This window comes from Gopherus flavomarginatus, chromosome 2 (genome assembly GCF_025201925.1).
Source record: "Gopherus flavomarginatus isolate rGopFla2 chromosome 2, rGopFla2.mat.asm, whole genome shotgun sequence".
In the NCBI taxonomy this organism is placed as follows: domain Eukaryota; kingdom Metazoa; phylum Chordata; order Testudines; family Testudinidae; genus Gopherus; species Gopherus flavomarginatus.
In genome coordinates, this window is record NC_066618.1 from 240,313,759 (window position 1) to 240,327,509 (window position 13,751).

Sequence of the window (13,751 nt, forward strand, 5' to 3'; positions counted from 1 at the left end):
CTGCCAATGCCATCTGTGGAGGGGACCAGTCTAGACAAAGATGAGTGAAGCTCATTGCACTGACTTACAAGGGCTGGTTGGTTACCATGGAAACTATTTGGAGCTAATAAGTGAAGAGACGTTAACTGTGGGAATAAAACAGGAGTGACTATTTTTCAATATCACAGTTACCTACAATTAATCTTGCATATTAGGACTGTCTTGAATTACTTACAACAGTGCATTATTCACTTTCTCACAAGTCTTATCTGAGTGGGGTCAGTCTGACCCTGCAAGGAGTTCACTGTTTTGAGAGTCAACCTGAGAATGTGTTTTCTGATGCATTATTTTAACAATATTTCAGGTACAGTTCTTTCAGTGCAGCTTTAATTTCACTTTTAAAACTTTACAGATGGTAGTTGGGGTACAGGGGAAATAATGGAAAAGTCTAGTTGATATAAACAGTCACTTCTACTGCAAACTAAATCTAGCTTCAGTCACAGGAGAAGCAGTTACGTTATCCTACAAAATCAGCAGCAGTGTTTTATCTGAAAACATGATCATGCATAATTCTTAAAGGTTGTAACTAACTTTGTTTTTGGAGGTGAAAGTTTGTAATTCAAGTCTTGTCAGAGAAAAAGCTCTTTGAAGACTGTTGTGTGTTTGTGTGTGTAAAATACACAATTGTGAGTCCTCTTTATGATCTTATACCAATTTTATACTGTTGTAACATCATTGACATCAGAGGAGGTACACCCGATTTAGACTGATACAAAGAAATGAAAACAGAATTAGGTCCAAGTATGTGTGTAAGATACCTACCATATGTATATGTACACACACATAATGGGTGTGTTCATGTGGGTACACAAGCATTATATCAAAATGCTTGTATTGTACATAATTGCCTTTCATATTGCTGGAACAAAATATAACAATTTTAACTAAAGCTAGCTTAAAATATTAACTTTTAGTTGCTTCTCGTATGGTAGACATAGAATAGAGCAAGTCCTCAGATGATCAATGATTTATACAAAGATTCAGAATCTAAGATGATATATAATAAATTATTTTTGTGTCTTTAATGTTCCACATCTGACTGTTCTGTATTTATAATACATTCTGCATTACTAATATAATACTGGTAAAATTATTATTCAACACTTTTGCAGTTTCTTAGGTTCTTTCTTTTGTACTCAAAATATAGTTAAAGAGAACACAAACTAGTTTAATAATGCCTCCAGGGTTTTCTGAATCTACAAAGTTATCCAGAGTCTTTCCAGACCTCAGTCTGGTAGGATAAAAAAACCCAAAAACCTGCCTTGAAGCAATAATTGTCACTGTTTAAAATCTTATGATACCCAAGGGGACAATAGTTTCATCCCTGCCTTGCAACTTAGCATTGCTGAAAATATTGTTCTGTTGCTTGTTTTTCTGGATTTAGCAGATTAAGGACTAGTGTTTTAGTGAATACCCAACATCTGTGAAGGCAGTTTCAATTTAATAGGCTGAAACAGACACCATATAATCACTTCTGAGAAGAACTTGAACAAATTCAATCAGGACTCTCTAGTGCTTTTTTTCTTTTCCTTGTTTCTACAGGTCAACTATGGCAACTACTAACTGAGCACAAATTATAACTCGCTAACTTCATGTTTTATAAAATGTTTCATTTTTTTCCCCACTACTGATTCTAAAATAGCCTCCAACAATATGCCCAAGGTATTAAAGAACAAGCAAACCAAATCAACCTTTCTGGGCTTTAAGATATTCTCTTTTAGATGGCTGTGCCGAGTGTATTAAAACTGTTTACAGTTGCAAACCTTTCTACACATTGGATTTTAGCACTTTTTGGAATAACTTTTAATGCCAGAACAACACTTCTCCTTTTAGCATTTCCTTTCCCAGCTCAAAGAAATGCAACATCTGTCATAATGTGAAATGTAGATTTAATGCAAATGGCAAGTCAGGCTCTTGGTAACAAAGTAAAAAATTCTTGGGTGGTTTTTAGTTTTGTTTCTCTCTCTCTCCCACACCATCCTATTTCAGTGAACAAGGGAGGAAGCATCTATTTGTTGTATAGGCTTTTCTGGGACACTTATCAGTAGTATCTGAGTTTCTCACATAAAGTAATGAATTTATCCTTAAGGCATCCCGGTGAAGTAGAGAAGTATCACTATTCCCATTTTATAGATAGAAAACTGAGGCCCAGAAATTGGCACAAGATCAAGCCAGGAACAGAACCCAAATATCCCAAATCCCGATGCCTGAGAACTTGCATGTACTGGGTATAGAATGCTTACATGTAAGGGAAATTATTTCTAAAGTACTGAAATCTCTGAGGACATCTCCATTTATAAAAGTGAGTGTGAGAGAGGGGTGGGAGAGTCAGCCAGAATGCAGGGGGATGACGACACTGTCCTGGTTTGATTAGAATCTGGAAAATAAAACTTTAAAGGAAAGTAGTCCATGAGTTACTTGGAATGTGCTTTTAATCACAGAATGAAGAGACATTGCTGTTAGTTTTAATCCTTACAAAAACCTTGCATGTTCAAGAAGACAATTTTGAAAATAATAGGAGTAACCAACTTTTAGCCCTTGAAAATGTGCTGTTTAATATGAATAGAAATCCACATATTTAATATTGAGAAGTATAGACTTGTAGTAAACAGTGCGGACCTTTATGCTATATAAAAACTTTGTGCTTTTTAGCTGCCTCTCCCTTCTTTTCCCTTGGAATGCTGGAGGCAGCCACAGTGTAATCATGGGAAGGTGGGAGTTTGGATTTCAAGATGCAAATGTCACATTTCCGTGCAAACGACTCCCACATTAACACTTTATCAGGATCTCAAGCTGCATCTTTTATCTCTTTTTAGGAAAGTGTCTCTCAGAGGAGATTGCCCTCAATAGACCTGCAATAAAAAGATTTTACTGTCGCTGTTGTGCTTCTGTGCATCCTACTGTGAGGGTCCCAATGGTCCCTTAGGAATACAAGGAGTTGTGAGAAATAACACAACTGGCCACCAGAACAATCCATTCCCTCTACCTTCCCACCAGCACCTCCCACTTCTACTTTATAGCCGCCCTTTTCTCTCCCAAAATCTCAGGTTACTTTGCTAAGAGTTCTCAGAGCTACAGTTTCTGTCCTTGTCTCTGCCTCCAGCTCCTTAAGAGACACCCAGCCCCAGCGATTGGATTGGGCAGCCCGTCTTGACACACCACTGTGCTGAGTGCTTGAGGACGTGTTTCAACAGATGGTTGGGGTTAGTGTGTGTCATCACATTCGAGTGGGGATTAGGGAACGGAGGCTGCCTTGCTGGAGCTGTGTGGTCTTCTGCAAGTGTGAGCTGCAAGCAAAAGAAGAGCTACTTAGCTTTTGGGAGAAGAGGGAGGATTCATTTTCAGCAGCTAAAAGAAAAGCAGTTTGTTCAGGTAAAGTAAAAGACATTTAATGCCTCCCCCTCCCCTTCATGGTTTTGAATGGAATGCTAGCACAGCACACTTGTCAAAGCCAGTTGCTGCTGCCTTATCAATGCAGCTATTGTATGGCTGACAGATAACTGCGAACATAGCTCGATGCTTGGCTGTCTTCATAGAACTAACACTCTTAATGCAGTTAAGGTCACGCTTTTGAAGGTATAGATTAGAAAATCTCTTCTGGAACAGTGTATCTCCTACTTAATGTCTCCCTCTCGCTCTCACACATGTGCTTAAAACCTTCAGTAAATGAGAGATCGTCAGTGCTATAAGAGTAGTTTCATTTCTACTAATTAATGAATGAATGAAAACTACTGGGAGAAAAAAATCCTAGCATGGTTTTTCTGAGATTCTGACAAGATGCTTAACTGCTTTTAGGCAGCGTAGACTGTCTCTGTCTCATTGTGAAACGAACTAAAATGTTTTGAAAGTACATTTGATATGTCTGTAAAGTTTGAAGACTCTTTTATAGAGACCTGGCTGGGCTCCTGATGATTGGAATATAGTTAGCTTGGCTTACACATGGATTTAAAGTTAGGAACGAAGCAGAAAAAGGAGGAAGTGAGAGAATACAATGTAATACAGCGCTTGCAGCTGCAGCAGAGCAGATGGATGTAATTCATTTGCAGATCTGTTTGTGAAAGTTTTACAAGTCACTGAAAACCGAGTAGCATCACTATAACGGATCATTAAAGGCCGGCTATATTTATAGATTCTAAACAGGCTAGCTGAAGTGTTAATTAAATGTAAAGGGATTTTTTACCGTTAGGCACAAAGAGAGGCAGAAATTGAATTAGAAATTAGTCACTGTAAGTACTTACTGTCACTTTCATTTAATGACTATTAATTTCACTGGCATCTGGGGAGAAAAAAGCCACCAAATTAAATAAAAAGCCTAAAAAATGATTACGAATTAGATTCTGGATATTTTAGAATTAATCTTCTCAGTTTATTCCTCTAGTCTCTCTATTTTGACAGGTACTGAAGGCTGAAGTGGCTTATTTTAAAATAAATCCTTAAAAAGGCTTCCCTTAAAGAGTAACTAAATTATATGTTTCCTTTTGCCACTATAACAGATCTTCCATACAGTAACTCTCTCACACCTGTGGTGCTCATGAATGATTGGTTTCTCCCATTTGTGAAAGAAATTTAACACTGTCCTCATCATATACAGGTGAGATATTCTGTATGTAATCTGTTCTGAAATATGATCCGTTTAGTAGGCTGAGCAAGGGGATTTAGGGCTGGTGCTTTGTGATTTTGGCACTCAACTGTGTAACGATGTCCATAAAACCATGTTTCAAGTTGCACATATCGTTTTGCCTCAAACCAACTTTTTTTTTTTAAACAGGCTGTTTGGCTGCTTTACAGATTGTTCTCAGCTTGTATTTTCAAACACATTCTTTAATAAGACTGTATCCTCATAAATGACCCACAGCAATTTTAAAGAGAGTATTAGCTAAATCCTAGTAAGACAGCATAACCTGACTGGGATTGGGTGAAGAAATTGGAGCATATTGATTTTTCATTCAGCCCAGTTTTTCTTTCTAATGAGCAGTGGAAACTTTTGCAGGGTTGTTGTTTTTTAAAAAAAAATACCAAATTAGGCTTGTGTTAAAACCTCCTATACAAGGAATAAACTGTTTTAACTTTAAATTTGATTTCTTCACTTTATTCTACCCATTTTTGGTTGATGTGAAGTCCCTTAAGACAGCTTCTGTCCATGAAGATATGGCTTAGCCTGCTAACAAAGACAAGGTGCAGCAGTTTCAGGAATGTGAATTGCACTGCACATTCTGCTGTCACAGTCTAATTATAAGGCTGCCTTCTCCATGGATTTCTGTCAGATGGGTTGTCAGATGTAATCTTTTAAGAAAATGTTTGGATAAATATACGTCCATCTTTTAATCATTTTACTATAGAAAAATAGTTTGCCCAATATCATCAGAAAAGCTTATGAAGAAAGTGGGGACATTAAATCATGTTTTCCCTTCCCTTGTTATGATGAGGCTGTTTAAAAGACAATGCCCGCAGGGTAGTCCAGTTTCTTGTCAAAATATAATCTACTGTTCCAGATGGTAAACATTCAAAGACATATTTATGGCGACTTCCACATACCTCAGTTTGACATTTGTTTTCTTCTTGAGAGCACTTGTGCTGGGTACACATGAAGTTCCCATTAGCATCCCAACAGCTGTAAAAGTGTTCAGAGCTCACAAAGATGTCCCTCATAGTGAGGTAAAAATAATCTGAAAAAAGAGCTGGATCAATACAACTGCTGTGCCCCCCAACAGATCTACCGATAGACACACAAGGTCAGAAATTCCAGAGGCACAAAAAAGCTCTAAAATTGCTGCATGAAACTGCATTTTTGTTGTTGCTAATTTGCTTGGTAGAATGTTGAACATACCAGGCATGTCTGTATTGCCAATTGTTCTTGTGATATGGGAGATTTACCCTAAATGAAATCAGATTTTTTTTTCCATGTTCCTCCTCAGTGAAGACTGAGTCAGATACAGACTGACTTTATAGTTGTTTTCCCTGTATCTTTTTTTTTTTTACCTAGTGCTGTAAGCAAAAGTCAGAGCCCAAGAACTTTGTTTTCCAGCCAGAATGTGTTTTGCTGTGGGTTGTCTTAATTATGTGTCATCTTGTTAGTTGTCAGAGGCTTCCTCTTTTTAGCACTTTATAATTTAAGTGGGTGAGCTTGTTCAAGTCATAAGCAGCAGAAGTTGAAGTTTCATACTGGCATGCCTTCCTTGAGCTTTCACTGGCATGACTCAGTTTCAGAGAGAGAAGCTTAAATATGCTTGGTGTAAGTTCACATTTTTTAAAAAAAGTTTGGTATTTTTCCAAGTAGTGTGTAAATACTTTTAAAAAACCAGGCTAAATAGGACAGCATTAGTAGGAAAGGGATATATATGGCAAGTACTGGTGTGAGAGTTATAATCACAGTTCTCACTCCAGGCAGGGTCCGATAAAAGCAAACTGTTTAAAATGTTGTGATGCTGGGACATTATTTCCAAATGTGGAAGACATTATAAACCCACATTCATAGGAAGTTAGGCAGCTATGGAAAGAATGATTTTTGAATGATTTGCAAATTCTATTCTGACTAGATCATTTTATTGCAGAGAATTCTGAATGATTATTATCTAGTATTCTGTACGTTACAGAGTGCATTCAATTTTATAGTACTATCCAGGGAGCATGACGAGTTTTAAATGTTATGTAATGACAGGGTTTATTTTTATCCATACAAGGTTTTACCCTTGTCATAGATGTCATGGGAGTCATGGATTTCGTGATTTTCATGGCTTTTTAAAAATATTTAAAACTGTGGCATTTAGGGATTTATTTGAGAGAGGAGGTAAATTGATGTGGTAACAGTTGAAGACTTCACTCTGACTGCCCTGAGAGCGGCAAAATTAAACAGGGAATTGGAATTCAGTGACAAGTCTATGGTGAAGCAAAAAGAACTAAATTAGTGGACTTTTCCGCTAACATGTTTGCCTCAATATCTTGTGAAAGTGTGTTCATGTTCAAAAATTCCTCATTAGGTTTTCTTTTTATTTTGAGTCTCCCCCGGTTCTTGTATTATGAGAAAGTGCCCAACTTAACATCTGTTATCCTTGAAGATGCATAACACTATGAATAGCTATCTTCACAACTAAAAGGCCTAGACAAGTGATCCTATTTGTCCAAAGGCTGAAATTACTCTCAATATCTGTAGTTCCCCAACATCAGGGTGGTCATTCAAGCTCTCTGCCTGCCTTGGCTCCGCGCAGCTTCCGGAAGCAGCGTCATGTCCCCTTTCCGGCTCCTACGTGTGCTGCCCCCGCCCCAAGCACCGGCTCCACAGCTCCCACTGGCTGGGAACCACAGCCAATGGGAGCTGTGGGGGTGATGCCAGCAGGTAGTGCAGCACGTAGAACCACCTGGCTGCACCTCCCCATAGAAGCCAGAGAGGGGGACATGCCACTGCTTCTGGGTACCACCTGAGAGTAGTGCTGCCTGAAGCCTGCACCCCTCACCCCCTTCCATGCCCCAATCTCCTTGCACCCTCAGAACCCCTTGGCCCCATATCAGAGCCTTCTCCTGCATGCCAAATCACTCATCCCCAGCCCCACCCCAGAGTCCTCACTCCTCCTGTACCCCAACCCCCTGTCCCATCCCAGAGTCCCCACCCACACTCCAAACCCCTTGGCCCCACCCCCCAGCCTGGAGCCCCCCCACACCTCAAATCCCTCATCCCCAGCCCCACTTCAGAGCCCGCACCTCCAGCCAGAGCCCTCACCTCCTCCCACACCCTGCCCCAGCTCAGTGAAAATGAGTAAGAGAGAGCAGGTGGGGGAGAACAAGTGACTGAGGAAGTGAGGATGGAGTAAGTGGGGGGCGGGGCCTTGAAGCAGAGGCGGGGCTGGGGTGAGCCTAGGGGCAGTGTCGGGGGCGGACAAGGGTGTTCGGTTTTCTGCAATCAGAAAATTGGTAACTCTTAAACACCTCTATGCAGTTGCAGCAGCTTTAATGCATGCAGCCACTGCCACCTGCTCATTTAAAGAACAACTTCACCTTCAAAATAGAGCTTGGCTCACTCCCTTCTGCGAGTTGTTGTTTACCTCCTCCCTTTGAGCAAGCTGGGAACTACAACTCCCAGAATGCCCAGCATGCTGCTGCCGGATTCAGAGAACTGAGCTGGAGCCTGCAAACTGGATGACAGCCACTTTGTTCGGGTGAGTGTGTCGCAGAGTCCTGTGTTGATACAAAATTTGTATCTTCATCTGTGCTGCAATCCACAAAAATGGTCTGCGAATATCCGCAGGTACAAAACACTCTACCTGTAACCCTAGGTGTCTTATAGCTGTGCAGCTTTGGTCCAGAACTCCAATCCCAACAGCCTGCCAGCAGCCCACAAGCCTCACCCTGGCTTTTGCACAACCTGGTTATTCTTGCCGGCTGATCTTAGTGTCCTGCCAGTCCCAAATTCGCCCCCAAATCATGCTGCTGCAGGGACCAGGCCCTCTCACTGGACCCTCATAAAGAAAGTGTTAACTTTGCTGCCTTTGCAGAGATAATGAAAAATTCCAGCCTGTCAGCTTTCCAGACGCATACACGTCACTGAAATTACATGGTACTGATGATTTATAAGAAATCAAAATAAGTTTATTAGCAAAAGAGCATGGAATGAGGGATAAAAAGTAAAAGAGATAAAGGTAGAGCTGGCTATGAGAAAACATCATCATGTTGTAACACTAAAAATTTAAGACAGTAATTTTCCTTCAAACTAGGTTTACAGGCTCTGAGGTAGAGCTGTGCCAGAGAGAATCAGGGCTGTACTGTGGATTTGGTTGACTAGTTGCTTTTTGGACCCAAATATCAGAGGAATTATTAGAAATATCCAATTTTCCATGGAAATTTAATTTTTTTTAATTGAAAAGCTGAACACCTGAAAACTGAAAAACTTCAATTCTGGTGATTTGTGGGAGTTGTCATGCTGGTGTCTCACACTCCAGTTCTCTATAGGAAGGACTCCGTGGTAGGACTACACTTCCCATGATGCACTACAGTGAAACATGGCACTTGTGTGGCTGCAGTGCATCATGGGGAGATGAAGTGCAGCTGGGGTACCTTGCCCATGGAGAAGAATGGAAGCACTTTGGTACATGAATGGTGAGTACTTGGTTCTGGAGAATGGGCATGTGGGGAATTAGGAAGGTTGCTTTCCTCAAGAACCTCCACAAAAAATGGGCCAATGGTATGTTCCAATATTGTAATTTCAATGTTTGAAGCTGATCATTATTACAGTACATGCACTGCTTTCAGTTATTTTCATTGAAAAAGAGAAAAAAGTGTTAGTGAGCCTATGAATGTAAATGTTTGTAGTATTATCAATTGCAGTACTTGCAATTTTAGTACAAGTCTCCAGATATTTAGTGTTGTTCTTTAAGCCCCAACTATCGGGATCAAGAGATTACATGAGAATCTGAGCTCATTTTTAAAAAATCTAGCCCTCGTGGTTGCAGAGAAAAACTTGAAAAAATGAAGTTACTGCAACCTAAAGTTTCAGAAAGTGCAAGGCCAGTAAATAGAACCCAAAATATATTTTAAAAACAAAAAAAAGGCTTATCACTCTTAAGCCAATCTCATCATTTGTGAAGGCTTGGGATTAGCAATACTGTATCTGCAATTTGTAAATATCAAACCCTGTGGCATTTCTGGAAAGTTTCCTAATAAAACTATAGGCTTTTTAATGTTTTATTGCAACAGACAGCCACCACATTGTAGAACCGTGTGTAACAACAGAGCCTTGTAATGAGGATGGAGTCTCAAGCATGGACAAACATGATGAGTAAGGGGATAAATGTGTGTAGTTTCATAGAAAAAATATCTAGTTTCATGGAAAGAATTGCTTCATTGTGACTCAGAATATTGAAGTGTCTGTATACCGCTCCTATCCCTTTTAAATGAACTCTGAAGAGAAACTATTAAAGAGAAGACAAAGTGAAGCAGAACTGTACATTGAATTACTGCTTTGCAAAAGCACCTTTAATTATTAGAATATAATGTCTTTCAGCTGAGCATAAGGTTGAGTGTAACAGGAAGATGGATGGGGCCTTTGGGTTTTAAAGTTAACCTACAAGCAAGTGATGAGTAAATGGGGGTGAGCATTAACTTGCTCTAAATGCCTTTGAAATAGTGCTTACCAGTTGCTTGAATCTGTCGTCTTCACCTTCCACAGGATAAGCGTTCGACTTTTTATAGCATTTACTGAGACTCTATTGCATTTAAAAGATTAGGAGAAGATCTGGTTAAACTATTTTAGAGAATAATTGGAGATGAATTCAGTCACTTTTCCTACTTTCAGATTATCAGTGAAAAGACTTAGTTGTTTACAAAATTAAGGCCCTGAGCCTGCAACTGAATCTACTAGTTCAGACTAGTGCACCTGTTACGAGCTTCATCCAAGTCAAAGGGACTCTACAGGGGTTTGTGATGGCAGTATCTTTGCAGTATCTAGGGCCTACTTCATTTATTCTAAATTATTTGACAATATTACAGCAAAGTATGTCTGTAACACCCACTGCTGCCACCTGATAGAGTATCCCCAAAGATACAGTGCTTACCTGTGGTTAATTTGTGTGCCAGGGCTTAACTAGGCTGAGCCCTGGCACCTCAAAACTTGGCAGTTCATAGCCCCGGCACCTCTCAGCTTGCTGCATAAGTTATGAACGTAAAAAAAATTGCTTGAGCGCAACCCAGCCCCTCTTTCATTACAAATTAAGCACTGGTACTTACTGGGTTGGGAGCGGGGAAGTGGAGGATGAGGAGAAATATAAGGGGGTCAAAGGTCTTGCAGGTCACATATAGGGAGTTGCTGGGGTTAAGAGAAGGAAGAAATCTTGGGGGGAGGGGAATATCTGACTTGAGGGAAGAAAAGGGAGAATGGAAGAGGGAGAAAAAAGATGCTGAAAGGTTCAATATCATATATTTCATGATTTAGCTGTTCCAAACCTTTTGAGGATTGCCTCCTGCTAATTTGTCTGCGTGGGAGGCATGCCAGTCAAAAATTAGAGAACGGAATTCCATAATAAACTGAACATACAATAAATAATAAGTACAGAATGCCTCTTCACTTTGTTTTTTCAAGGACTTCATAAAACAAAAATGTTAGATTCCAAAGTACTCCTAGAGTATTGATTTTTTTAAATTAAATATTAAATCAATCATTGTAGTCCATTTTATCAGAGACTTTCCTTAATTATTGTCATTCTCCATTATTTCTATTAAAGAGAATAGATTACCTCTAATATATGAATTCTTTAATCTATATCTAACATGATAGATAAGAAAATATACCCTGGATTCTTATGATCTTGTTTACATTTGGAGTCAATGTATTAACTGAGATTGTATCAATATCTGCTTGGCCACCAGAATGAGGGATTAGAGGGAGTGGATTACCATGTTTAGAGCAATAAAAATGTTCTGAAGAAAACTCAAATTCTGTTTATCTGCAGGCATTATGCTAGTTCCTTTTATCTTAGTATCAGTAGAAAGAAAACATTCTTATCTCACTGTAAATTTGAGCCTATATCTGGCATGCAGACTCATAGGCTAAGGCTTCCTCTTCTCTGTTGCTGTGTGAATTCAGATTCCAGTTCACAGTGATACTGAAGACTCTTGATCCCTGTCTTACTGGTACAGAGAGGCTCCTTTGGAGTGTGCCTGCTGAGGGGGAGGGGAAAGTAGCGGGAAGTGGAGGAGAAAAGTCCGAATATGTATTCTATGGACACCAGACTCCACAAACAAATAACAGGTAGCTTCATTCAGGAGCATGTGCGGGAGACAAAAAAAAAAAAAAAAAAAAAAAAAACCCCAAAAGCCACAAAAACAAGTAAGCGTGTCTTTTAAGTTTTCCTCCAGTTTACCATCTTCCATTTCCATTGTGTCCTTCAATTCCTTCTCTTCAAGTAAACAAACCTCTACCTGCACTTTGAATGTAGAGCTTGTCTGCACCACAGCAACACATCAGGGCACCTACTTATAATGCGGCTGTCCCTCAATACTTTTTAGAGAGTTCTATCTTGCAGTGTAAACAGAATCTAGTGGAACAGATTGTGATTTTGTGCTAGATTTATAGCTGCCAGGGAACTCCGTGAGGTTCCTTTTTGGAGATCTCTTGCATTCTTTCATTTGGTGCACCAGGGATTGCCTCCATCTGCCTCATGAGAGAAAAAGAGGTTGTGGCCTTCAAACCCTCTGAATCCCCAGGAATCTTTGGGGACACAGGACCATCCATATGGAGGTGCTGAGTCCCCTGTGGCTCTGTTCTCTGACAGTGTCTCTCTCCCACACTTAAGCATGGAGGATTAACTGTTTTCCCTGATTGCCACAGGGCATGGGGTGGAGAGAACTATGTGCATTCTTCCTACCTTTGCCCCATCACTCCCTGTGCATGCATCAATGGATTCATGGAGTTGATTGTAGGGATAGGGGGAATGCTGTTGTGGAGGCACTTGACTCCTCCCCCCACTTTCTGCATGGGGAAGTGAGATCTGCAATGATACTCTTAAATGAAACTAGCACACTTTTGATTTTTTCACCTTTTCTGTTTGAGAGTAGACTCAATAAACATAGTTTAAACAAAACTGTTAACTAAATACTTAGTGCAGATTGCACACAGATGTTGAAGCTGCTGCAGTAGATACTGGAAACTTTAGTGCATTACAGCACACAATTCTGAACCAAACCCCTGACAGCTGGAATGTTGCTACTGCCAAGGGTGAGCCAATCCCCATGCTGGTGGAAAGAAGAAAGCGTTTATATACAACAGTATAACATCACCTACATTGAGGGCACCTGCCCAGAGTTTGTCAATATTTAACAGCCTTAGCGTTGGTGTAGACTACTCATTACTTCTAGGTACCCAACTAGTCACACCTGCCAAAAATGCCATTTTTCCTTCTATACCTGTCAATAAGATTGTGTGCTGTCCTTTTGGATTTTGAATTAGTTGTGATGATCTATTTGTATTTGCGACCTGAGATTGTTTATAGAGATTCTTTAATCTCTAGATGGGAAACCATCCTCCATTGAAAAGTTGCAGTTGATCCAGAGTACAGTAGCTTGTCTACTGGGCAACACAGGGGAACACATCACTCCCGCGTTCCACCCACATTATTGTCTTGAACATGGCATTAAATATTAGCTTCCAATTTCAATCATCATCTTCAAAGCCCTCTATGCAGCTGGTCTTAGTTGCCGGAGGGACAGTTTCACCTTGCATTATCATGATCTCCCTCAACTCCACTGAAATAATGGAACTGTAAACTTGAAAAGCAAAACTCATATGTGAGAGACAGCTTTCTCTGCAACTTGTGTTCTGACACCATGGTGCTGGGCACCAGAAACAAACCTGGATGGATAGATAAGGAACTGCTAGAACTGGCAAAATAGGAATATGAATTGTAGCTGGCAGAACAACCTGAGAAACACAAGACTCTTTCAGGAAGATTTTTTTTAAATACAAACTGGGCTTTGCCCTAGTATTGATGGTTATTTGGATGGAATGCAGCATATTGGTTACATACTTAGCTTGTCAATTCTGCTGTTTAGATGACATTTGGATATCTCCTGCAGTATGCAGTATGTGAACTGTCCTTTAAGATTTTTTCTCTGTGGCTCTCCTAATCTAGTACTTTGTCACTGTTTTGTGGTGTTGGAAAGAAGCTTCAGTTGAAAGCACAAAATGCTACAAAAGATTTCTAATGAAAGCAAGCAGTAATGTGTATTTA

At 39.9% G+C, this 13,751-nt stretch overlaps 1 protein-coding gene across 3 annotated transcripts in view; it reads left to right on the forward strand.

The window, feature by feature from the left end:
- The first annotated feature begins 3,110 nt into the window (after nt 1–3,110).
- SULF1 (sulfatase 1) overlaps nt 3,111–13,751 on the forward strand; it is a 176,919-nt gene continuing 166,278 nt past the window's right edge. For 2 of the 3 annotated variants that reach the window (XM_050940670.1, XM_050940672.1), the window contains exon 1: nt 3,111–3,411. The gene's annotated coding sequence lies outside the window, so the exon portion shown is untranslated. Of the gene's footprint in view, nt 3,412–4,532; nt 4,631–13,751 lie in introns of all 3 variants that reach the window. The other variant, XM_050940671.1, reaches the window with a different exon arrangement.